The 27,902-nt window shown below is 32.9% G+C and overlaps 1 pseudogene; it reads left to right on the forward strand.

The window, feature by feature from the left end:
* Nucleotides 1-559: 559 nt before the first annotated feature.
* Nucleotides 560-27,902, forward strand: LOC145040392 (sucrose synthase-like; annotated as a pseudogene).

Here is a 27,902-nt window from a genome sequence, read left to right on the forward strand (position 1 = left end):
CAACTTAGCGTATAATGTTAAATTACTTTTGTTGTTAAATAGTCACTTTTGACCAAAGGAATGGTAACCCAGTTATCCCTTTATATCAGCTCATTTAATTGATCTGATTATTTATTTGTTTATCATAAGAGTGGAGGGAGTCCTTCTCTCCCAACTCATTCAACCCACTGCCATGTCAACATTTCTCTCTCCTTTCTCTTCCATCTTTCTCAACCCACCATACATGGAAATCCTATCTTTCTCAACCCACTTAATTTTTTGTTTTAAAATAAACACAAACTAATAAAAATTATACAAAATTAATTTGCATAATATTAAAAATATACAAAATAATTTAAAAACTAATTAAATAGCATACAAAATTGATTTGGTACAAGTTTTGATACATAATGTACAAGTGATTAGTGCATGAGTTGAAATGATATATACGGGTTAGTGAAGCCGCATATGTAACCCACTCAACCTAAAAGTGTCAACCCGCTCAAGAAGGTTTCATACATTGGAGGTACTGTCGGTACCTCCCACAAAATTTTCCATGATACCCTCCTCCCTAAGAGAAATGACAATCTCTCTCTCTCTCTCTCTCTCTCTCTCATGGCCCTACATCGAGACATTCACCAAGGATGTCGTGAAAGAAGTCATCACCGAGTTGTAGGAAATCCAATTTGATCATCAGAAACTAAGGTGAAGGAAACATTGTCGCATCTTTGCTCGCTCACAAATTGCGTGTCTCTTAATGTATAATCACTCATGCCCTCAAGAAAACCAAATACTCTGATTTCTATAACTACTTCATATACCTACCGGAAGAACTTAGATGAGAAATATCAATTCTCCTCCCAGTTAATTTACCGCTGATCTTATCACCATTAATCACATCGACTTCATCATCACTGGTACCTTCCAAGAAATCACCACAAGGTATGTGTGTGTGTGCGTGTATATATATATATATATATATATATATATATATATATATATATATATATATATATATATATATATATATATATATATATATATATATATATATTGTCACACCCCAAAACCAGGAACGGCGGAAACGTTCTGGGGCGGAGGGCGTCATCTACAGTATCACAACAATGAAAAGTAGTAAACAAGCAACAACATCATCCATTTCATTAATAATATAATTATTATACAAGTGTGTTCTGTCAAATTATTATAGACACTAAAGCATAAATCAAAATGAAAGATGAGTCTTGAACAAGCTCCATCTTCTCTATACCTTGCATTGGTACCTGTCTATAAATGACCTGAGGATACAAGTAATTTTGAAATCGAGTATCAGCTTTGAAGCTGGTGAGATCATAAGTATTTTAGTGTCTTAATTTGTAAGTAAGTATTTGTATGTATGAATTTATATGTAAGAATTTGTAAGTATATGAATCGTAAGTATTGAAAGTGTATATGAACTGTAAGTATGAAAATGTTTGTAAAACAACTGTAAACGTTTGAAAAACCCTAGAAATTCCTATGATTCCTATTAGTAATAAAAGGAGTCTTCTACCAAGACTTAACTATTCTCATGTAGTCTTCTACCAAGACCTAACTGTTCTGAATGTAGTCTTCTACCAAGACCTAGTTGTTCTGAATGTAGTCTTCTACCAAGACCTAACTATTCTGAATGTAGTCTTCTACCAAGACCTAACTGTAATAGTATCACCCTTTGGTACTAGGGAAAATAACAATGTTAACTGAAGACATCCGTAGATGTACATTTACCTCTGTTGCTAACAGCTGGGTATAGGAATAGTCAGTCCCCAAAAGTATACCTGTAATGGTATCAACCGTTGACATCCGTGGATGTGCTTTTACCTTTGTAGCTAACAGAGATTCTAGGAATGGTTAGTCCCGCAATGTATCCTTGGGTACTAGGATATTAAATCCAATCTATCTCGTCGATTATGTGATTCAATCACAAGGTAAAGATAAGAATGAGGATTATATAACAGAATCTATACATATAAAATGTACTAGTAATTCCTGTAAGTGTACTCATGTACATGTGATCATGTGACCATATCTATGTAATAGTATGGTAAGGTACTGTAATGTTCTAGCTGTAGTGTACGTGCTCTCTATCTAGCAAGTATAGTAATATATTGTAATGTTCTAGCTGTAGTATACGTGCTCTCTATCTAGCAAGTATAGTAATGTACTGTAATGTTCTAGAAAGTATGACTCATGAATGAACTGACTCATTGTATAGTATTGCGTTCTAGTAATAGTTCTAGTATCTTCCTAAACTACCCATATGGTAGCTTACTAGTAATATAATTGGTACGTATGAACATGGATGTATACCCTTGCTACCCAAGAGCATTGGATGAACTGGAAGGGCCTTTATGACTTTATATGTACATATGATATATAACTAATATTTAAACGACCTTCAGACGGATACCCGATATCCCACCAGACCACATCTCAAGCGCGAAAAGGAAATAGGGTGGATAGCCTTCCTAAGTCTTTTAAACATTTCTCATATAACTATACATATATAGGCATGCAATTTATAATATAAAAGCATAAAGTAAGTTTTGTAAAACCTTTGAACATAATTATTATCTTAAGAAAAGATCGACTTGATGTCAATCTATAAAAGGATATATGTATATACTCAATTAGACACGCACAAAGATCCTAATAACATATAAGGATATATGTATATACTCAATTAGTCTTTAAACAACTAATAAACAAAGTCAAAACACTCTAAGACATGTTAAACACTTTATACAAGTGTTAAAAGTCTCAAGGGTTGCATCTAAGTGTTGTAGGGAAAGGCAAGTGTGTTTGGGGTTCAAGGGTAACTCTTAAAATGTGTTTACTCCCTAAGGATCAACACCCCTTGAGTTTACGGTCGTAAACTCTTGAGTTTACGACCGTAAACTCCTAATCTTTTGATCATTTGGTGATTTGAAGTCTTCTAGGTTATTCCAAGCATTCCTACTTCACGAATTAGCCTTAGGAAGTGTTGTGTGGCATCAAAACACTCATAAATGGAGTTTACGGTCTAAGTGTTGGAATAGTGTCTAAGGCTGCAACTATATTAGGCAAGTATTTGACCCGGTTGTGCATGGTCCTTTTGGGTTGCCTTCACCATAGCAACTTGATGGGATGATTTGTTAAGAGAGAGTAAATATTATAAAGAATAATATATAGTTATTTGATTAATATAAGTCATAGAATTAATTGGAATTAATTTGGTGACTTAAAGAGATTAATTAAATAAGAGGGTATAAACTGTCAATTGTTTGATAGTTAAACTTGAGACTGTAAATCCATATAGATATGGATTGGACGAATTCTAGGAGCTAAACAATAGCTCAAAATTGTCCATGATGTTATCTAGGAATGGATTTGGATAGCCTTAAGAGAAGATTATCAAATTAGGGTTTAAACTGTAACCCTTAAGGAGTCTACAAGTATAAATAGACCCCATGGGTAAGGGAAATCGGCATCTCATCTAAAGTAAGAGAACTCTAGCCGATTTCCTCCCCTCTCCTCTCTCCTAAATCATCTTCCTTGCTATTGGTGTTTGTAAGCCATTAGAGGAGTGACATTTGTGAGTCTAGAAGCTCCAAGACAACAAGATCAACAAGGAATTCAAAGGTATGGTTCTAGATCTATTTCAATGTTGTTATTTAACCTAAATAGTCATTAGAAGTCTTGGATTCAAAGCATGTTTAATTAGAAAGCCTAGATCCAAGCATTAGGGTTTTGCATGCGCACATAGGAAAGTTCTTATGGTTAAAACCCATCAGTGGTATCAGAGCCTAGCTTGGTTTTCTTTAAATTGTTGCTTGATTAACTGGAACAAACCTGCAAAATTTGAATTTTTGGGTTCTGAGACATGGACTCGGCGAGTTCCAAAGTGGACTCGGCGAGTTGGCCTTACTTGGCGAGTCCCTTTGTGTACTCGGCGAGTCCGGGCGTCAGGATTAGCCAAAACCGGGATTTTTTCATGTTTATCTTATGGAAACTTACCTTAATCATATTAGATCAACCCTAATCCGATTTTTTGATATATATGACTATAATCGTGATCTAATTAAAGATATTTATCATCTAATAAAATATTTAATTTCTTTATATGATAATTAATTAATTATTTTGATTATTTTGGTAATTATCTTAAAAGAAATCTTGGATAAATCAAATATAGATAATTAGGATATTAATTGTTAACTGGAATTATTTGTTGTTTGATCCTCCATGTTTTAAATGTTTAAAACTTGCCCTCACGTTTTGAAATTTATATTTGTGATTAAAAGTTTTAATTTAGACAACTTAAATTTCAAACCCTACGTTTTAAAAGGTTTAAAACACAACCCTATACTATTATGATATTACTAGAATAATATATATATGTATGACTAAATGCTAGTCTTACCGTTAGTAGGCCTCATTCACGAAGCCGATCTATAAGGTGGGTATAAGGTTGCAGCCTATAAAATGGCGCTTAATGGGTGTACACTCACATCCACCGCTTGCTTGATTGGTGGAGGGTCGTTAGCCGAACGGGTAGGATAGGGCAACCTCATCCTCTCATTAAAAGTATAATAAGTAATACAAAGTAACTACATGTTTTTAAAATTTCCCAATCTTAGTTACTTTAGGAAAAGTGAATTGATGCAATCCCATGAAATTACACTTTGCACCCTTGCTAAGAAGTTAGTGGAGCGTGTGTGGTTTACCGGCACACTAATTCGTTATAAGCAAAGGTGGCAAAGGGTGATTCATTGTTTATCATAGTTCGATGGAGCGTGTGTGGTTTACCGGCACATCGAATAGGTGATCGTTACAATGAAGGCACCATGTGAATTTGCATGGTAATTCACACCCGCTTTGTGATCCTTGGTATCCCAGTCACAAACAAGAGGGGCATATCGAGATTTAAACATGCCATTGAATAGTTTCAATGAATCTCATCCGAACCTAGGAATTCTCAATACACTTAGGACTAATAGTTTAGGTTTTGTGATGGAGAATTAGTGAATCGTCATTCACTTACCTTCAATTTATTTGCATGTTAGATTACGTCATCCCTTTTCTAGTATGTAAATGTTATTGTTGGATCCTAACCCTAATTTTTCTTATTGGGTGATAATTAGGGATTCTTATTCTAATCTATCTTTGTCCTTTCTATAGATGTCAAACGCAAACAACGTTGCTGCTAGTTCTTTCACGTTGATGAGCCTTTGCCAAAAGGTCACCTTCGATGGAACGAACTTTAGCGAATGGATAAGATACATTCGCACCATTGCTCGCTATGAGGATAAGGAGTATGTCCTCGATGAAAAGCTTGAGAAGATCAACCCCGAAATCGCTACTCCGGCCGAAATCACCGCTTTTGAGACTCATGAGCGAGATGCAACGAAGGTACATTGCATCATGATTGCCACCATGAACTCCGAATTCCAAAAGTCCTACGAGGACATGTACCCATACGAGATGCACCAAGACATATTGGAAAGATACCACCAAAACGCGAGACAAGAGCGTTATGAGATTTTCACTAACATGATTTCCGCTAAGATGGGTCATGGAGAATCTCTTACCGTGCACCTGCAAAAGATGCAAAGGTATGTTGACCGCCTTCGCAAGTTAAATGTTGACTTTGGGGAAGACTTGGTGATCGACATGGTGCTTCACTCTTTGCCTCCGATGTACAACCAATTTAGGATGACCTACCACATGACCAAAGAGGAGGTCACCCTAAGCAAACTCCAAGGTCTCTTGAGGGTCGCTGAGAGCAACTTCAAAGACAAGTCTGCTGCACCTACTCCCAATCCGCCTGCTGCTCCTGTCTTGGCAATTGGTCAAGGGAAGGGAAAGAAGAGGAAGGCTTCATCGAAGAACTATCGCAAGGTTAAAGCCTGAGATGGTGCCTCTTCTAGTGGGACCAAAGTTGATCCCACTAAGCCCTGTCCTAACCCGAAGGAGGCAGAGTGCCACCACTGCCACAAGATAGGACATTGGAAGAGAAGCTGCCCAGAATACCTGCAAGCAATCAATGAAGGAAAGATCAAGCCATCTTTCGCAGGGACTAAGAAGAAGTAGGGATGTGGAGCAAGGAAGGATCAATCTAATCATGGGGAACAGAAGATCGTCGCCTGTGACCATGATTGGAGTGTATTCTTTAGTGCTTAGGAATAATTTATGTTTAGATTTGAACAATTGTTGCTATTCGGCAGAAATGGCTAGAAACATCATTTCATTTCATGGTTTATATAGACAAGGATTTAGATTTTCTTTTAATAATGAGAATGGTTCTATTTTGGCTTATTTAAATGGTGTCTTTTACTTTGAAGCTATACCATGTAATGGAATATATGAAACTGTTATGATTGTTGATAACTTAGGAAATGATGTTTTGAATATTGATTCTTCCACTAGTATGGATAAAGCATCCTTGTGGCATTGTCGTCTTGGACATGTCAACAAGAAACGCATAGCCCAACTCCAAAAGGATGGAGTGTTGGAGTCATTCGACCTTAGGGAAGATGACACATGCGAGTCTTGTTTACTTGGAAAGATGACTAAGTCACCCTTCACGAGTACTTGTGAAAGAGGTGAGGGGCTATTGGACCTAATACATACCGATGTATGTGGACCCTTTAGATCAACCACGAAGGATGGGAACCGCTTCTATGTGACTTTTACCGATGATTATAGTAGATATGGGTATATCTATTTAATCAAGAAAAAGTCAGAAACCTTTGAAATGTTCAAAGAGTTCAAGAATGAAGTGGAGAATCAAATTGGGCAGGAAAATCAAGATGCTTCGATCCGATCGAGGAGGAGAGTACCTAAGTCTTGAGTTCCACGATTATCTCAAGGAGTGTGGAATAGTTTCGCAATTGACGCCCCCTAGGACACCGCAGTTGAATGGTGTGGTAGAAAGGCGTAATCGAACCTTATTGGATATGGTTCGCTCTATGATGAGTCGTGCTTCACTACCTATCTTCTTTTGGGGGTATGCCTTAGAGACTGCCGCCCATATCCTTATCTGAGTCCCTACTAATAAGGTTGCCAAAACACCTCACGAGATGTGGACAGGGAAAGCTCCCTCGTTGGCACACATCAAGGTTTGGGGTTGCGAGGCTTTCGTAAGACGAGATACTCACGAAAAGCTTGAACCTCGAAGTGAGCGATGTATTTTCATCGGCTACCCACAGACATCCTTTGGATATCTCTTCTATAGACCGAAGGACAACGTTGTCTTTGTTGCGAGGAGAGGAGTTTTCCGAGAGCGAGAACTCATAAGCCAAGGAGATAGTGGGAGGCAAATCGAACTTGAAGAGATTCAAGAGTCGATAGATGAAGGAACCTCTACCGCTGGCACTCAACCCGAGGAGGAAACTACGGTTGAACCGATTGACGAGTCCTTACCTCTTAGACGTTCCGATAGAGTTAGAGTTCATCCCCAGTTTTATGGTTTTCATATTACTACCTAAGGGGACACGTATATTAGTGATGGTACACTAGTAAATCTTGATGAACCTAATAGCTATAAGGAAGCCATGGCAGGCCCAGAGTCTGCGAAATGGAAAGAGGCAATGGATAGCGAGATCCAATCCATGTATGATAACCAAGTTTGGAGTTTGGTTGATTATGTGCCCGAACGTAGGACCGTTGGGTGCAAATGGATCTTCAAGAAGAAGACCGACGTGGATGGGAACGTACACACATATAAAGCACGATTGGTTGTGAAGGGCTTTTCTCAAACTCCAGGAGTTGACTATGATGAGACCTTCTCACCAGTTGCGAAGATTAAATCTATTAGAGTGATGCTAGCAATTGCCGCATTTCATGATTATGAAATTTGGCAAATGGATGTCAAGACCGCCTTCCTTAACGGAAAGTTGGCTGAGGATGTTTACATGGCTCAGCCAGAGGGGTTTGTGGATCCGAAGCATCCAAATAGAGTGTGTAAGCTTGAGAAGTCCATTTATGGACTTAAGCAAGCGTCTCACAGATGGAATCTTTTCTTCGATGAGAAAGTCAAAGAGTTTGGATTTGTACGAAGCGAAGATGAATCGTGTGTATATGTCAAAGCCAGTGGGAGTGTAGTAAGCTTCCTCGTTCTATATGTCGATAACATATTACTCATAGGAAACAACATCCCGACTCTGCAGGAAGTCAAGTCTTGGCTCGGGAAGTGTTTCGCTATGAAGGACCTCGGAGAGGCTTCTTACATTTTGGGAATAAGGATAGTAAGAGAAAGAAGTAAGAGACTAACTGGACTTAGTCAGAATACTTACTTAGAGAAGGTACTAAAACCTTTTAGTATGGAAAACTCAAAGAAGGGAGAACTACCGATACAAGGTAATGCCAAGTTGAGTAAGACTCAAAGTCCGAGTACCGAAGCTAAAATAGCATAAATGAGCCGACTACCATACGCTTCCGCAGTTGGCTCAATCATGTACGCTATGACTTGTACTCGCCCTGATGTAGCCTTCGCTTTGAGCATGGTTAGCAGATATCAAGGGAACCCTGGAAAAGCACATTGGATTGCGGTGAAGAACATCCTTAAGTACCTTTGGAGGACAAAGGAATGGTTCTTAGTACTTGGAGGGAGTGATGACTTGAAGGTGCGAGGGTATAGTGACGCCAGTTTTCAGACCGACAGGGACAACTACCGGTCGCAGTCGGGCTGGGTCTTTACCCTGAATGGAGGAGTAGTAACTTGGAAGAGTTCCAAGCAGGAAACCGTAGCTGATTCAACGTGCGAATCAGAGTACATCGCAGCGAGCGAAGCGTCGAAGGAGGAAATATGGCTAAAGAACTTCATCGGTGATCTTGGAGTTGTACCTGCCATAAAGGAGCCCATGGAGATTTTCTGTGATAACGAAGGTGCAGTTGCCTTGACCAAGGAACCGAGGGATCATGGTAGATCAAGACATATCGATAGAAAATATCACTTCATTAGACATCGTGTAGAAGAAGGACAACTCATAGTTAAGAGGATATCATCAGAAGATAACCCAACAGATCCGCTTACGAAGGGACTAAGTAGGGTTAAGCACTTGCAGCATGCTAGGAGTATTGGGCTGAAGGATGATATTAGTATAGATTAGATAGTATTAGAAACATGTAATAGATAAATGTTATTAACATTTGGTGATTAAATAAAGGAGTTTTATTTATGAGTAATGTTACTGTCTTATGTTAATCGTTTAACTATTGTTTCACTTTGCATGTTTTGACTTCCAGAATAATTGAGTTTATTAGGAATAATCGAATTGTTCAAATTGTCCACAATCGTTCATATGTTGGAAGTAGATATGAATGAAGATTGTCATGAATTGGTGTGTAGATTGTCTAAATGGTGTTAGACATAGCAAAGGGTTGCTGCAACGTTCATAAGTGCTTATGAACTAGTTTTGAGCATTGGAACAAACCCGCGCTTGCTGGAATCACTTTATGGAATACGATATAAAAGGTGATCGCGAGATGATAATATTATATGGTCTTAAAACCTAGATATATGGTTCATTATTTGTTAATTGATTGTACATTGATAATGCGAAAACGCATCAGTAACTCGGTGTTATAAAACGCATTGTTGTGTATAGTTGGTTAATGAATAAGTAAATGCATATAAGTCGAAGTTTATCTGTAACTTTTATCCAAAGAAGGAAAAAGTGATATCTCGGCCGCTCGATGATTTGATTTGACTTATGTGCCGGACCCGGTCAGAACTGAATTGATGTGTTCGATTAAGTTCTATGTCGAATAAATCGGAGATCGAGAAATCAAATGCCAGACTAACCATTCCATAGGATTGTTAGCATGATATCTAACAGAGGACTGTACGATCCCTTATCTAAAGGACAAGATTGATTAGATCAGAGTTTGACAGCGTCTTTGAGAGCTACGATTGCAAACCAAATTGTACTTGTATAGTTACTAGACTTATCCAAGTGGGAGACTGTTGGAATAGTGTCTAAGGCTGCAACTATATTAGGCAAGTATTTGACCCGGTTGTGCATGGTCCTTTTGGGTTGCCTTCACCATAGCAACTTGATGGGATGATTTGTTAAGAGAGAGTAAATATTATAAAGAATAATATATAGTTATTTGATTAATATAAGTCATAGAATTAATTGGAATTAATTTGGTGACTTAAAGAGATTAATTAAATAAGAGGGTATAAACTGTCAATTGTTTGATAGTTAAACTTGAGACTGTAAATCCATATAGATATGGATTGGACGAATTCTAGGAGCTAAACGATAGCTCAAAATCGTCCATGATGTTATCTAGGAATGGATTTGGATAGCCTTAAGAGAAGATTATCCAATTAGGGTTTAGACTGTAACCCTTAAGGAGTATACAAGTATAAATAGACCCCATGGGTAAGGGAAATCGGCATCTCATCTAAAGTAAGAGAACTCTGGCCGATTTCCTCCCCTCTCCTCTCTTCTAAATCATCTTCCTTGCTATTGGTGTTTGTAAGCCATTAGAGGAGTGACATTTGTGACTCTAGAAGCTCCAAGACAACAAGATCAACAAGGAATTCAAAGGTATGGTTCTAGATCTGTTTCAATGTTGTTATTTAACCTAAATAGTCATTAGAAGTCTTGGATTCAAAGCATGTTTAATTAGAAAGCCTAGATCCAAGCATTAGGCTTTTGCATGCGCACATAGGAAAGTTCTTATGGCTAAAACCCATCACTAAGGACCATTTCTCATGAGTTTACTACCTTAAACTCATGAGTTTACTACCTTAAACTCCTGAGTTTATGGTATTTGGGGTTTTCAAGTCCTTAGTTCAATGATGGCACTAGTCTAGGTTAGATTTAGCCATAAGAACCAAGTATGGGACTTTAAATGGACATTTACCCACTTTTTGGGGTGTTTACGGTTTTGGAACATCCCTAAACCGTGAACACATAAAATTGGGGGTTTTGGTGTTTACGGGATTTTTTATTATCTTAATTTTGAATTCTGATTATTTTAATTGATTCAATTTTAATTATGTCATAATGTTATTTTATTATAATTATGTTCTATGATGTTTTGTCATAATGCTATTTTAATAGAATATTATTGAAGAATAACAAAATTCTTGAACCTGCGGTTGAATAATAAATACAAATTAATAAATATTCTTACAAACTAATAGTCTTATACATTTTAATATAATTATATATATATTAACATAATGTTATCAAAATAAATAAATTTTTTAGAATAGCATTCTCAAATATACAATTATTGAACAAATACACAGTCTTTTTCAATAGTTCAAATAATTGACTTGTTTACAACCATTCTTTTGAAAATGTGATGTATTATATCATAAGTAAGTAACCTATTATTGAGCTCAAATTCAAGTCTTTTTCTGGTATTATCAATTTTTAATTCTTTCTTCAAACTATTCTAAAAGAATGAAAAATACAAGCAGGTACATTTTCCCAAAAAAATATCATAAACTTCTATTCTTTTAGAGTTTTATAATCCGATAAACATTTTAACTAGTTTATTGTAAAAGAATTATACCTTTGATCCATCTATCTGACCTTATCCTTCTAAAGAAATGTGTATTCTTACATGGTTAGAACCTAGTTCACATATCAAATAGTCAAATAAACATAAAAAAGTAAACATAAAACATTGATCTTAAACAAATTTGGCATATTATTTAAAATAAAAAAAAACAATTAAAAAAAAAAAACATTGTAAGATAAAAAGCAAAATGAGTAAAGGGGAAAGCAACATCAATTCCAAAAAGTGGGAGCAAAAAAATTGATTCTAGAAGTAGAAATTAATTGTGTTCAAGAAATCGTTAATTAAAAACCAAATTGAGTGTCAAATTAGAAATTAAGATCAAGAACATACTAGGTCTGGAAATTTGCAAGGTAACTAGTTCTTGGTGCCAAATCCAACCTTGTGTTTCCTACGTGTACTAGCTTTCGCTCACCTAATATCTACCATAAAAATCATACAAGGAGCACAAACAATAAAACCAAAATTGAAGGTTGCAACTCTAAAAACACAAGAAAAACTAAACAAGAAATCACATTGATGAGCGGAAATTGATTCAAAAAATATAATATAGATAACTATTTTGACTAATAATCAAATACCTATAATATTCCTTGATAAGAAAAAAAATGAGAAATTAAATTACAGACTCAATTGTATACATTATTTGTGATTAAATGCAATTATTCTTGGTAAATTATAAACAAAGGTAAGTAACATACAACTACTTTATAGAAAATTGAGATTGATGAGGACATGAAGAAATAAAAAGATTTGTAATTAAATGCGATTTTTATAAACTGCTTAGTTCATGCGTGAAAAAGAGAATAAAGGAAGAAGTTTGGCCTTCAATGCACTCATCATTCTATTAGTCGGCAATCGGCAAAAGCAATATATATATATATATATATATATATATATATATATATATATATATATATATATATATATATATATATATATATATATATATATATATATATATATATAGGAGTAGAATCAAATGAGAACACGTAAAAGGTTGAGAACGCGATAACAGATCTGGACCATCTAATTTTTAAGATATGTGGCTATTATTAATTGTTAATTTTCTAATTATTAATACATTTAAATTTTAATTTTTAAATTAAAGAAAATTATAAAGGCTATTAAAGTAAATAAGCATTACTCTAATTTTGTAAACTCCTATAATTACTCTTTGCCTCTCTTGACCTAATCGCCGTGTGTAAATCGGTAGTCTTCTTCCCCAATTGCGCATGATAAACGAACGCAGACTCAAAACTACTCGTGAAACACAACATGAGTTCTGAATCGAAAATGCAATTAACTCCGAGCAAACCTTCGTTCCGAGCACACAATTACGAATGTTAGGCGATCAACATCTCATTCTGATTTTGATCCGACAAGAACCCGATTCCGAGTACAATTGAACATCGCAACAGTGAATAGTCGGTTCCAAATCTGATCTTAACTTTGATGTTCGTGGGAAAAATGAGTTTGAGCCCAGATTATCAAGCTCCGATCGTTCGCAGGTGAAATAGTTTTTAATCCCAATTTCATTTGTTCTGAACATCACACTCCCGATTGCGAATCTATGTCAAGACCTGAATCCAAGCTTTCCAAACATAGGCTCGATTCCGATTGCAAATATGAGTTACGATTCCGAGACCTTGTTTCTAATTACAGGTGAGACATTGGAACCAAAAAGTCCACAAATCCAATTTTAACTTTTTAATTGACCATCCCGATTCCAAGTCAGCCGACAATATACTCCATAAAGTCAGTTGAAGAGAAGAAGAAAAGAGAATGGAAGCAGCGGGATGTGGGGTTTACCATTGGTTTTCGGTGACAAAGCCCCGATATTGGGTTGTTTGGTGATCGAGAAGGGCAGCAACGCTTCAAAAATAGGTAAGGGTTCCTTTTTTTTTGTTCTTGTTTGATTTGGAAGAACTCGATAGGCTCAAGTGGGTCTTTGAAGGCTCAAGTGGCAGCCCTTACAATTGATGGAAGAGTTAGCCACACAAAGTTGTAATCAGATTTAAGGTAAAAGGTTTTGCACATAAGCTGTTTGATGATATGCGTGAGAGGGGTATTCATTTATGAATAGGAGGGTATTCATTTGTTAATAACAATGTATTCATTTATAAATAGCAGTGTAATCATGTGTGAATGAGTGTATTTTATTTATGATTAGAGGTATTGTTTTATTCATTTGTGTATACCAGGGTTTACATTTGTTAATAACAATGTATTCATTTGTAAATAGCAATGTAATTATGTGTGAATAAGTGTACTTATTTGTGATTAAATGTATTCTTTTATGAAGAAATGATAATTTTCACACCCCTTTTATTTTCAGTTGATTAAAAGAAAGGAAGTGGATTACTTGTAAATTGATATGTATTCATTTGTGATTGCAGTAATATTAGTTTTTTTGAAAAAAAAAATCGTTTATAAATACAAATGTATTTATTTGGGATTGAATTTTTATTAATTTTTTTGAAAAAAAAAACGTGAAATATGAGAAAAAAATTTAAGAAAAAAAAATTAAATTTTTTTAGTTTTAATTTTGTTTTTGATAAAAATATTTTTTTATATTTCATTAATAAGAAAAATAAAAAATCAAATATCTCATTTTTTGGTAACTGATCCTAAATTTAAGGGAATTTGATTGACTTTATTTTATTTTAATTTAATTAATATATGAAATTACTTATATACCCTTATATATTGATTGGTTCAGAACTGTTCTCGCGTTCTCAACCTTTTAGGTGTTCTCATTTGATCTTTTCCCTATATATATATATATATATATATATATATATATATATATATATATATATATATATATATATATATATATATATATATATACATTCAGGTTCATTTGAAACCATTTTAATTTTATAATACCGTAAAACCAAATATAAAAATAATTTTAAAATGCAAAATAAATAGAAAAATCCAAAAATTCTTTTTTTAAGTATTATTTTCGGAACTTGAATTAACTAATAAAAATAAAAATAAATAAATAAAATCCCGTTTTTTTTTTTTTTTTAAATACGTGAAATATTCTAATAGAATATTACACTAACATATTCTAAAAAATATTTTTAAAATGCAAAATAAATGGAAAAATCTAAAAATTCTTTTTCTAAATATTACTTTTGAAACTTGAATTGACTAAAAAAAATTCCATTTTTTTTGAAAAATACGTGAAATATTCTAATAGAATATTACATTGTACATATTCTAAAAAATAATTTTAAAATGCAAAATAAATGGAAAAATCCAAAAATTCTTTTTTTAAATATTATTTTCGGAACTTAAATTAACTAAAAAAAATAAAAATAAATAAAAAAAATACGTCTCACGGTCTTACAAAATTAAGTCGTCTCACATTAACCTAACCGTGTATATATATATATATATATATATATATATATATATATATATATATATATATATATATATATATATATATATATATATATATATAGTGGAGGGTTCAATTGAGAAAAAAAAGGTTAAAAATGGGGGAATCATTCTCAGCTACTTATTTTTTTTTTTTTACCACAAAAGTTTGTACCAGCGGGAATGAGAAATGAATAGATATTTGTTTTCCAACAAAATATATTTCCTTAAACTATGCTAATCATTACCTTAATATATATACAAAAACTTAGTTTTTTTCGTTTTTTTTTTAATTTTTAGAAGCTATTTTTATCAAAAAAATGTTTTTAAATATACCAAAATTCATGATTTTTTATTCTCCGTAAATAGATATCCATATTGATATAGTTTTAAGATAAAATAAATAAATATATATATATATATATATATACATATATATATATATATATATATATATATATATATATATATATATATATATATATATATATTTCATCTATCGTTATTCATAAGTGAATAAAAATGCATTAGGTTTTTAGTACATTCATTATTCACTTATAAATAAAAAACATGATTTTTTTTATGTACAATGTAAGTATCATTCATATATGAATATAGCATATAATAAACATAATATATTCATATTTTAATATTGGACGATGCATTTACTTGTGAATATTAACATAGTATATTCACTTGTGAATATTATATGATATATTCACTTATGACTACTAAATGATATTCCATATGTGAATATTACATAGTATTACATGGTATATCACATGTGAATATTACATAGTATATTCACTTGTGAATATTAGATGATATATTCACTTATGAATATTACACAATATATTCACATATGAATATTACAAGGTATATTCACTTATGAATATTTGAAGGTATTTTGACAAATATATATAATTTTCATATGTTATTCACATATGAATAACATACAGAGTTGCATATTTGTTTTATGTTTTTAATAATCATATACTGATTCAGGTGAGAAAACATATTCATATGTGAATATAACGTGGTAATTTAGTTTATGAATTTCATCAAACAGTTAGAGTGCATACAAGTTAACTATTTTAAAAATGTTAAAAACATAAAGTTATCAATTCCAAATCATCATATACTTTCGATTTTGACTTCATATGCGACATCCTATGTCTGATCGATTTCTCATTTTGATTTTGATTTTCGAAAATCCGATTAGGAAACTGTGAGTACCGATTCTGAGTCCTTCAGTGTCGACTGTGACTGCGAGTCTAGAACTCTGATTCCAATTTCATGAACAACAAAGAAATTTCGATTTAGTTGAAGAAATCTAGATGATTATTGAAGGCTGGAGCAAAATTTTCAATGATGAACGAACTGTTATCGATTTCTCTATAGTTACATATTTGAGATTGAAGCTTGTTAACATATTTACAAGTTTGCCACCGTGTCTTTTTATGCTTAGATTAAATGAGTGATTGAGAATGATTCTCCCATTCTTAACCTTTTTTATTTTCTCAATTGAACCCACCTCTCTCTCTCTCTCTCTCTCTCTCTCTCTATATATATATATATATATATATATATATATATATATATATATAAGTAGAGGTTCATTTGAGACTACCTATATTTTGTGAGATATGGGGACTAAATCTTAGTCTTTCATCAAATTTGATCTTGTGGCTTATAAAAAAAAGGGGATTAACACTAATTAATCTAACTGATTAGTTAATTATGGGAAGATTAGTCACTAAGTTACATATAACATCACTACCAGATCTGATACACAATTAGCATCATATTCACGTCATCTTTAAGAACATCTTCATCTACCCTGATTCTTCTACCAAGATTATCGCTCCTATGTGATCAACATTCCTTAATCTTCTCATGTAATCGATCTTCAATCTCCTTAAATCATCACTTATTTCAACCATATCATCCTTTAATTTTTTAGATTGATTGATCGAAGAATGATTGTATCCTATCTAAATCATAGCTTCTAACTTCATGATTTTTGTATTTTTCGAGTTCATCTTCTTCATTCTTCTACATTTGCAATTGATAATCAAATTGATTAGGGTTGATTTCCATCTATCGCCATCTGGGGGTGATCATCAGATAGAGGCTATTTTCAACAACCATTCTTCTACATCTGCAATTGATAATCGAATTGATTGGGGTTGATTTTTAGCACCATAATCATCCATTTTCAACGAAAAAAGGTTAGTTTTTTCTTCGTTGATCTTCAATTTCAACAATTCTTCATCAAATCACATTTGTTTAGTAGTTTTAGATCTATTTTGAGCACTTTCAAGATTCGATTTTTATTTATCACATTTATGTTTTGTACAATTTGTGAAGGTTTGACTTTGAGCACTTTTAAGGTTTGATTTTCAACACTTTTCAGGCAATGTGTTTTGTAAAATTGCCAAGGTATCCAAAGTAATTATTGTTATTCAACAAATTCACTTAAACTATACATGCATTCTTCCTGTTTGATGAAAGTCCTGAATGAAAAAAGAGTTAAATGTATCACCCCTTCTCATAACTAATTTTTTCTTTAAGAATATGAGTATATTTCCAAAATATGAGTCACAGTTAGTGAAAACTATTGCAATGTTGACTACTTTTATTAAATTTAGCATAGTTTTGTTAAAAGTAACTTTTTTACTTATTCAAACACATAATGTTAAAGGTCTATTCACCATAGTTTGGTTTGGATATCTTCTTGTTAGCTTGCAGAAAAAGGGTTATCCTAAAGAAAATAACTGCTTTTCTTATATCTGTTTCTAGAATATGATCGTTACCATAATTGTGTAAAAAAAAAGTTTCTTCGAACACAAAAGGTTAGAGATGTCTCTTTGAACAATATTGATTGCTCTTATTGATGTGTAGTAACTGGTTGTACTCAAGAAACGAACATTAGATTCAGAGTATTTTTCTTATAAGTGTTTGCATTATGTGTTTTATGACCAATTACATTACATACTACATTATTATGTTGTATCATTAATTATATTACTATAGCATGTTGACTTAAGTTTGAAATATTTGTTTTAACCCTACTCCATTCTAATAATTCTTTCATTTTTTGTTGCAGGTAATTTTAACTAATGAATCCCTACATGAATGTTTCAAATTAGAAGTTTTTAACAAGTGCTGAGATGAATGAATATTTAATAGATCTTACAAGCATGTGACAGATTTTTAAAGGTTTTTGGTATTATGTTATCTAACTATAATTTAGAAGAATTTTATTCAAGTACTGAATTCATTTCAACTGATGGTTCTTTTGTTTGGATTCCGAATATTCTAGTTTGATTATTTTTTGTTGAAATAATCAACTAGTTTGTTTCAATATATATATTATATATTCTGTTGTTACATTTCTAACTTTGTCATATTACACGTCTAATATTATTATGTTATTGTTTAATATTCTAAAATCATGTTTTGTATAGGTAGTTCTTTATAATTGAAATGTTATGGATATACTTTATAAATCATAATCCATGTTAAGTTTTAATCACTTTGTAAAAATGTATTATTTTTATTTAAGTTTGTTTTTTTTAATTTTTTTTTGTAATATTATAATTTTATTGTTAAGAGAAATATTCTATAAATGCTATTTTTACTTGTAAAATACCCTGTAACAATAATATTTATTAATGACAAGGTTGTAAGTTAGAATATCATTCTATTATTCTATATTCAGAATAAATAACATTGTTATATATCACTACTAATGAATATAATTCAAATATTCCAGTGTATTTAACTAGAACATTACTCTATTAGAATATTTTACATATAACTTATTTGGTTTCCTATAGATTATTTATATATTCTTGTTAATCTATAAATTATAAATTCAAAATATTACATAATGATATTATAATATTACATATAATATTAGAATCTTACATATTGTAAGTTAACTGTACATATTACAACATAATTTCATAATATTATATTTTAACAACACAATATTAATTATTGAATACAAATACCTATTAAAAAAAACCTAAATTTAATTACGCTTCATTGCATTAGAATATTCTACTTATAACTTAGAAAATAATAGACCATTATTCTATTGAAATATTCTACATGTAGATTATGAAAACATACAAAATATAACATTATTCTATTAAAATAAAATATACTACATATAGATTATGAAATCATACAACATATAACATTATTCTATTAGAATATTTTATATGTGCATATTGTTTTTAGGTAACAAATCAAATTTTCAATCAAAAACCTACAACATTATTTGAAAACATACAACATATAACATTATTATATAAGAATATTCTATATATATACAATTTTTTCATGTAAATATATTAATTTATTTAAAAAAAAAACATAAAATATTATTTTATTATATTATCAACATCATACATCACAAACTGCAACATTCTAATGATTTAAAACATCATACACTCTACTTATAAAATTTAGCTTGACTTATGACGTAAATTGTAAACAAGACAAAAGCATCAATTTAGGATAACAAATGACACATAACATTATTCTATTAGAGTATTATACATATACTTACTATAACTGGAAAACATAAATTATTATTCTAATAGAATATTATACGTACAACCTTTAATTTTAAACTCATCTAATATGTGAAAGATATTACTATCATTACATTATATGTATTATTCCTTAACATATAACTATTACCCAACCAAAATATTGTTTTATTAAACATTCACTTATCTTCAAACCTTCAAACCATAACTATTGTTTATCAAACATTCAACCATACATATTTTTCAAAATATAGAAAATATAGCCAAAATTCAAAGAGACTAATACTCCTAAAAACGAATAAACTCTTGCAAATATTTTATCAAGTCCATCAACAATCCTCATTCCCTTACATCCCTTCTTGCACCATGTTAAGATGCTTTCCTCAATTATATTTTGCAAACTCCATAGATTGTTCAATTAGTGCATATGCAGGTTAGCATTTAGTTGCCTGCATCATGAAAAGTAAAATCAGTGTAATCAAATATTTATCAGAACAAAATATCCATAATATACAGACTACATTCAATTAATAACAAACATAAAAAAGTTGTAACATTATAAAATAATTAACAATAAGATTTTATTCTAATTTTTTTTGCATAAAAAACAATAACTTAAAACGTCTAATGAAATCATAAACAATAGTGTGAATATTAGAACACTTTTGTTTATTTTGAGTTTACATAATAACTCAAAATCTATAATCATGATAGTTTTGAGTTACCTATAGAGTTAAGATTTAGATGCAAATATATTGATGATTTCACATATTCTACATAAATCAAGGTTTAAAGGACATGTATAATACTATATTCCATTACATTATGACTTTTTAGAGATAACTCTATAGTAAATATCTAAATTAGAATCCATGGTGGAAGATACATAATGATTTTAACTAAAAACAATAGTATAATCAGAATATAGAGTTATATAAAATATTTCATACATGAATACATTAACGCAAAATCATAAAGAAAGATAAATTCGATGATTACAACACAATAACTCAAAATCACACGCTAAGATAAAACGGTGAAGAGATTATAATATTATACGTTACCTATAATAACTCTAGATGCAAAATTTAAATCCGATTGTGTAGAATAAGCCATTTGCTAGAATAACAAGCTTCAGTTTCTTTAATTTAGGAATGGTTGATAATCTAAAACTTGATCTAATTTCAGAATCAGAATCACAAGGTTGAAAACCCAAATGAAAAGGAATCAAAAATTGTGTTAAATCAGAGTGCCTAGAATATTTATGTATTAAACCTTATTTTAATGTATGTGTACTACATTATCTAATTAATCAACAGAATAACATTAGAACTCAAGTTTTACTAATCATAATACTTAGAATATTACATATTTAAAATCAGAATATGACATATAATTTCAGAATATATGACATTGTTTCATTATTTTGACTGAAAACTATACTATAATTAGAAAATATAGTTTTATCGAATATTTCATAGGTGTATACATTAACTCAAAATCATGCAGAGAGATAAATTCAACGATTATAACACATTAACTCAAAATCAAATGCTAAGATAAAACAGTGAAGAGATAACTCTAGATACAAACTTTGAATCCAATTATGTAGAATAAGCCATTTGCTAGAATAATAAGCTTCCATTTCTTTTATTTAGGAATGGTTGATGACCGGAAATTTGATATGGTTTCAGAATCATAATCACAAAGTTGAAAATCCAAATGACAAGGAATAAGAAATTGTGTTAAATCAGAATGACTAGATATTTATGTATTAAATCTTATTTCAATGTATGCATACTGCATTATCTAATTAATTAACAAAATTTCATTTAAACTCAAAACTAATCAAAATACATAGAATATTACATATTTTAAATCAGAATATGATTCATAAATTTAGAATATGTGGAATTGCTTCATTATTAACCAAGTAATATCACAATACTTCACAAAAAGGTTTAAAGCGAAGTTGTTTCCAATAAAACAAGAATGTATAAGATCATATATTACACATCATTTAACAAAGATGATACAAGAAAGTTGTTTCCAACATAATCGTAATGTTTAAAGTTGTAATGTCACACATAATTTCATAATATTTCACATTATCTCATAGTGAAAGGTTTAAAGAAAGTAGTTTCTAACAAATAAACATCCAAAATCTAAAAGGGAAGCAAGATCTGACTTATCTAATCATAATATGTATAATATCAAGTTATCTAGCACAAAATTACTTAACTTTCACTAGACCATCAAAATTAATCAAACAAAATAACACCTAAAATCAAATTATATTTAAAATACATGCATTCTGACTATGATTCTATTGAACCATCGATAATATATAATGAATGTGCAATTTCTAGTGTTTTTCACTGCTAAAGCTCGAATAAGAGGCTATGGTTTTTCACCAGATCCTCTAATTAATCAATCAAAATAACACCTAAATCAAATTATATTTTAAAATACCTGCAATCTGAATATGATTCAGTTGAACCATCGATAATTTATGATGAAGCTGCGATATGTAATGTTTTTCGTAGCTAACACTCGAATACGAGGCTAGGGGTTTTCAATCATATGGTTTTGTCGATGCTAGGGGTTTTCTGAGTTCTGATCCATTCGTTTTCTTGATGATGAGTGCGATTATTAGGGGATTTTTTTTTGAAAAGATATGAAATGAAGATTGATGAATGATTTTGATCGAGAAGAATTTGAAGGGGAGAAGGATATTAACAAACTTAAAGAAATTGGGGAGAAGAAGGAAGTGAACGGTAAAGTGATCAGATCCAATCTATTGAGTGAAAAGTACTACTCTACCCCTCCGTGTATTTCAATTTAGCACAGATTTGAAGATAATTTCAATTTTGCCACCGCCTCCATCAAATTTTTCGTTTTAATCTCAACCCACTTTTTTTTTCTTAATCAATGGTCATCAATTGGTCCTCTCATCTCACAAAATCATTTTGTTTCACAGGAACCCAACCCTATATATATATATATATATATATATATATATATATATATATATATATATATATATATATATTTAAACATCCAAAAAATACGGTCCAAAATTTCATTTTAAATGATTAATAAAACCATAGTAATCCAAACATCATATAAAACCATAAGTCATATATCCCAAAATATCATAATATCTATCAAAATATATCAGAGTAAAACATCTCAGGCTAAACTCCTTAGTGTGTGCCATGCAGTCATCCTAGGCTCTTCCCTCGTCTACCGAAAGTACCTGAAACCAAAACTGAAAACTGTAAGCACGAAGCTTAGTGAGTTCCCCATACTACCACATACCCTGCACATAATCACATATTGAAAACATTGGGCCTAGCCCGCTACATCGGGACCCGCCCAGCATCGGATGAATCCGGCATCAGGTCCCACCTAGCATCGAGCCCCTCTCGGAATACATATCTGTTTCTACTAGGCCACACCTGTCTTCGGGCCCTGCCTGCTTTACACATACAAACAATAACATATTATCATGCTAATACATAACAAAAAATCATTATACTATAACTGCTAGTCTCAAGGCCCCGCCTATCTTGGGCCCCACCCCTGTTCTGCTACTAATGAGATATGGAACCCCGTCCACACTCAGTTACTAATGAGATGCAGGCCCCAGCCCACACTCATCTCCCTACCCGGTACATACAAGTATTACACATGCAACAAGTATAACTAAACATACATTACTGCCTCGGGTACCACCCGACATCGAACCGTGGCTCGGAAACATACATATGAATCTTCCTTGGGCCTCACCCATTGTTGGATCGAAATCCAGAACATATAAGCTACATCGGGCTATCCTCGGAATCAGATCTAAATCTGGTATATACTAACATACATAAACGGGCCGGCATTGGTGCCTTCGACCCTTTTCCTACTGGAGAAAACTCACCTCAGAAACTAACTGTAGAACCCTGCGGATAACCCCTCGCTGCTAGCTGGCAGATCCCTGAGCTGATCTCTCGACTCCCCGAGCTACCATTATCCAAAAATAACAATGAGTCCAACCAATAATTCTACTTAGGGTAAAATGACCCTTTTACCCCTGCTCTAACTTGGACAATACCCAAGGCCCAATTCCATCTAATCTTTATATGTCCACTAATGGCCCAATTTGCTAAATTGGACCCAATGCCTCTAATGGGCCTTATCCTAAGCCCAAACATATTCTTGGACCCATTTATCTGACTTCTGATGCCCACTCAAGCCCAAAGACCCAAAGTCCACTACTTGGCCTAACCCGAGGCCCAAAACACACCAAGCCATAACTGATGAGTACGCGGGGCGTACTCCTCTGTACGCTAAGCATACTGGATAATGGCATGTACTCTGTGCGTACATGCATGTACGCCCAACGTACTCCCCTGTTAAGTCACTTTTCCCATTTAGTGCTTAATACTCCATTCCAGAAGCTATAATCATAGATCCAAGTCCTTACTAACGTCTTAATCCATAAAGTCGATTACTTGGTGGCTTGCAACCCACCAATTGAGTCAAAACTTGAAATGTGACAACAAACTTCCATGAAAAGGGATAGATCTCACGTATGGTCACAAGTGAACCCTAAAGATTGAAACTTTACTGTTTATGTGACTTAAATGACACTAACGGTGGCAACCCTAAACCTAGGAAACGAGTTGAGTCATAAAGGTCCATTCTTGGGACCTAAAAGGTCCAAAAACTCCATTAACATAGATCTAAGCATTCTTGAGGAAAGTTTCAGACTTTATACCTCAAAATGATCTAAAATGGAACCACAATCTTGGATCTACTACTTACCCTTTGATCCACCTCCTTGCTATACTCTTCACTTGCTTGAAAAATGGCCTCACAACACCAAAATGCTCTCTAATGGCCTCCAAAGCTCCAAGAACACTCAACAGAGGATTAGGGTTTCGTGGTGGCTGTCTAAAAATGAGAGTGGGGCTGATATCTAGGGTGTTATGTTCTTTATATAGTGACATACCCTAAAAATTAGGGTTTAGGGACTCAGAGTGTATGCTGGGAGTACTTCTTGTACGCTGGGTGTATACCTCTTTGCACCCACATCCATTTTCCCTTATACACTAGGCGTAACCCAACTTACGTTGGGCATACCCTTACGCTTACCACCTTGCATGCATGGTACTTACTTGCCAAACATTTCCATTTAAGGAGCAATTCTGCCAACAACTTCAAAGTACTATAATTTCCTCGTTCTAAGTTCGCTTTTGACGAATTTTATATTTACGAAAAGGTGGCAGGAAGCCCTACTCTCCTAGCAACCTCCAAGTCTAAAACCTTCTGAATAAACCCGAGACCCAGAAAAGACTGAATCACCCCTACCCTTTGGCTTCCAATATCACAACCGAGTACTTCCGAAGCAAGCTTTTTTTTTCTATATGTATATTTGAAGACATTGAAACAAAGAAAAAATTTTATTTTTTATGGTCCTTATTTCATGATAACAAACAACGTAAACTATATAATCCACTTCTAGATACATGAATTTGCATATAAACTATTCTTGGTTTTTGGTTAATGTAAACCACATGGATCCAAAATAATATTTGGTTCTATGAAAATTAGTCAAAATTATATAGAACACGTACGATGATACATGTTATAATTATGTGAAGATGAAGAAATCAAGAACAAAGAAAAGGAATTACTAAAATTCTGATGGTGCCGGCTTGAGATAGAGATGAGAACAGGAAAGAAACTTAGTGTCGATAAGTCGATTTCTTGGTGTATATCTTCGATTTGGAGGAGACCGACTGCTCTACGCATTTGGAAGAACTGGAGATGTGAAAAAAAAAATCGGATGCAGAGATGAAGGTTTATGACGGAAGTCTATTGAACATGATGGATATCCGTTAGGGTTTTATGATACATTGGGATTTAAATAGAAACTAGCATTTTTCTTAGGGATTTTCCATATATAATAAATTTTATATTTGTTTTTAAAAAATTATTATATATAAAAATACAAAATTATCCTTTTGAAATGATTGAGCTACATTGATTCCTATATCCACATAATAAATAGTTAGAACATATGAACATGTCTATATATATAATCTCGTCAATATTGTTGATTCACCTATACAAATTACAATGCACTAATTTGATTTTGTTTTTAGTAAGGGTAGTTTGATGATATGAGAGCCATACAACTTTCATAATGTGTGGATTATATAGAATTATCCATGGAATCAACGTTTTGACCCTAAATTCGATATCGTTTCACCTGGTGCCGACATGGGGATCTACTACTCTTACAACGAGAAAGAAAAGAGGCTCACAACGCTTCACCTTGAAATCGATGAACTCCTATTTAGTTCCATTCAAAACAAAGAACATTTGTACATTACACATTTAAATATTACATGTAACATCCAGAATCCCAAGTATAACATTTTGATTATTTATTTTTGATGTTTATAGAGTGACTCAACGAGTTGGTGCTATGACTTGTCTAGTCGTATCGTGAATGGTCCCGTGGGTTTAATGATCTACTCAACAAGTCCGAGATGCGACCCGCCGAGTAGGCGCTGAAATGAGAAACCCTAAATCCCTAGGTTTGGGACCTATTTAAAGGCACTTATAGCCTCCTTATGCGGCCACACTTCACGAGGAGAAACCCTAAACCTGCCCATTCGTTGTGTAGAGAGAGAGACCAAATTAATCATTCTTGTGCTTTTTGAAGGAAGATTTGAGGAGCATTGTGGATCTTATCAAGGAGAGGCTATGGATCTAGTGTTATTCTATCATTAGCATCTGTTTAGAGGTAAAAAGCTCTCACATTGGCCATATTTTTTGTTAGATCTCATTTTTGGGAGTTTTTAGGATTTTCTTCCAATCATTTTGGTGTCCTTGCGTTATTTGAGCATGGCTTGAGGTTAGAGCCTCAGATCTGGACTATAGGAGGCCTTGAGAGTCCAAAGATCTGAGCTTTATTGAGTTAGGGGCAGGCTCATGAGCATCTAACCTTCCTTTGGGGCTTGTAATAGCATTATGGAGCAAATATGGCATGCATGAATGTAAAGATCGAAACTTTACGTGACAATCGAGCCTATGAGCCTAGATCTAGTAGTTGGAGTGATAGATCTGCCCAAAAATGTTTGAATAGGAGTAAAGACTGAATGAGCTCGCCGAGTCCATGAGCTGACTCAACGAGTCGCTTAGGGTTTATCTCGATAAGTCTGAGCATGCTGTAACTCGTTGAGTTAATAGGTTAACTCGACGAGTAGAGTTGGTTTTATAAGGTCTCTGAGGGAACGAGGGGACTCGACGAGTCCTCCTAATGTACTCGTCGAGTTAGGTCAACAAGGACTGTTGAATCAAGTTTGACTTTGGTTGAATTTTAGAGTTTTGACCAAATGTGAGTAACTGAGACCTTGGGAGGGGTAAAATGGTATTTTACCCTTACCAATAGTTAAAAAGGGGTTAATATGAGTTTATTAGAATTATGGTCTAATTAGAGATAATCATCACATGTATTAGGCGGAGGCTAGATCGGTGATTCGTGTACGAGGTGTTTTAGCTTGCTTGATTTGAGGTGAGTCTTCTCACTATACCTTACCTAGAGTTGTAATTATGTGTGACTAGAGGGTTTTACGTGCTTGCTTGGGTTATGCATTTTTTGTGTGATATATATATATATATATATATATATATATATATATATATATATATATATATATATATATATGTTGTATGCTATGTTATGTGATATTTAGATCAGACCAGAGGGTCTAACGAACTATAAGACCGGAGGGTTCTCAACCAGACCGGACAAGAGGTTCCAACGAGCCATGGGACTTGAGGGTCCTAACCAGACCGGACCAGATGGTCCGACAAGCTGTGCGACTGGAAGGTCCCACTAAGACACATTGACCGGAAGGTCTTATAGAGCTATAGCCTTGAGTGGCTAGTCATTTGTGCGTGGTATTTTGGGGAAGTCACTAAGCTTCGTGCTTACCGTGTTATGTGTTATGTATTTTAGGTACCTCCGAGGATCACGGGAAGGCACCGGCTTGATTTTATACACACACCTAGCTGGAGTTATGTTTATTATGGATCCTGGAATTGTGAAAAACTAATTTGAAATATGTTTTGACATTGATACTTCAAGTTTTGAGAAATATGATATGTAATTTACCGTGTTTTAAAAACGAAAAATTGGTTGAAAATTTTACGTCGTTACATTACACATTCTCCATTTTTTTAATATTCGAATCGATCAAGAATATTATTTGTTATAGATGTGTGCTAAAAGCCAAGAATAAGTCAATTATGTTCACAATGGCTTGATTGGATAATGTGAAGAACTTGACCAGACTTGTGGAGTGGTACGTGAAAAACATTCGCCGTCGTTAG

The sequence above is a fragment of the Lactuca saligna genome, chromosome 4 (genome assembly GCF_052625555.1).
Source record: "Lactuca saligna cultivar CGN05327 chromosome 4, ASM5262555v1, whole genome shotgun sequence".
Classification (NCBI taxonomy): Eukaryota; Viridiplantae; Streptophyta; class Magnoliopsida; order Asterales; family Asteraceae; genus Lactuca; species Lactuca saligna.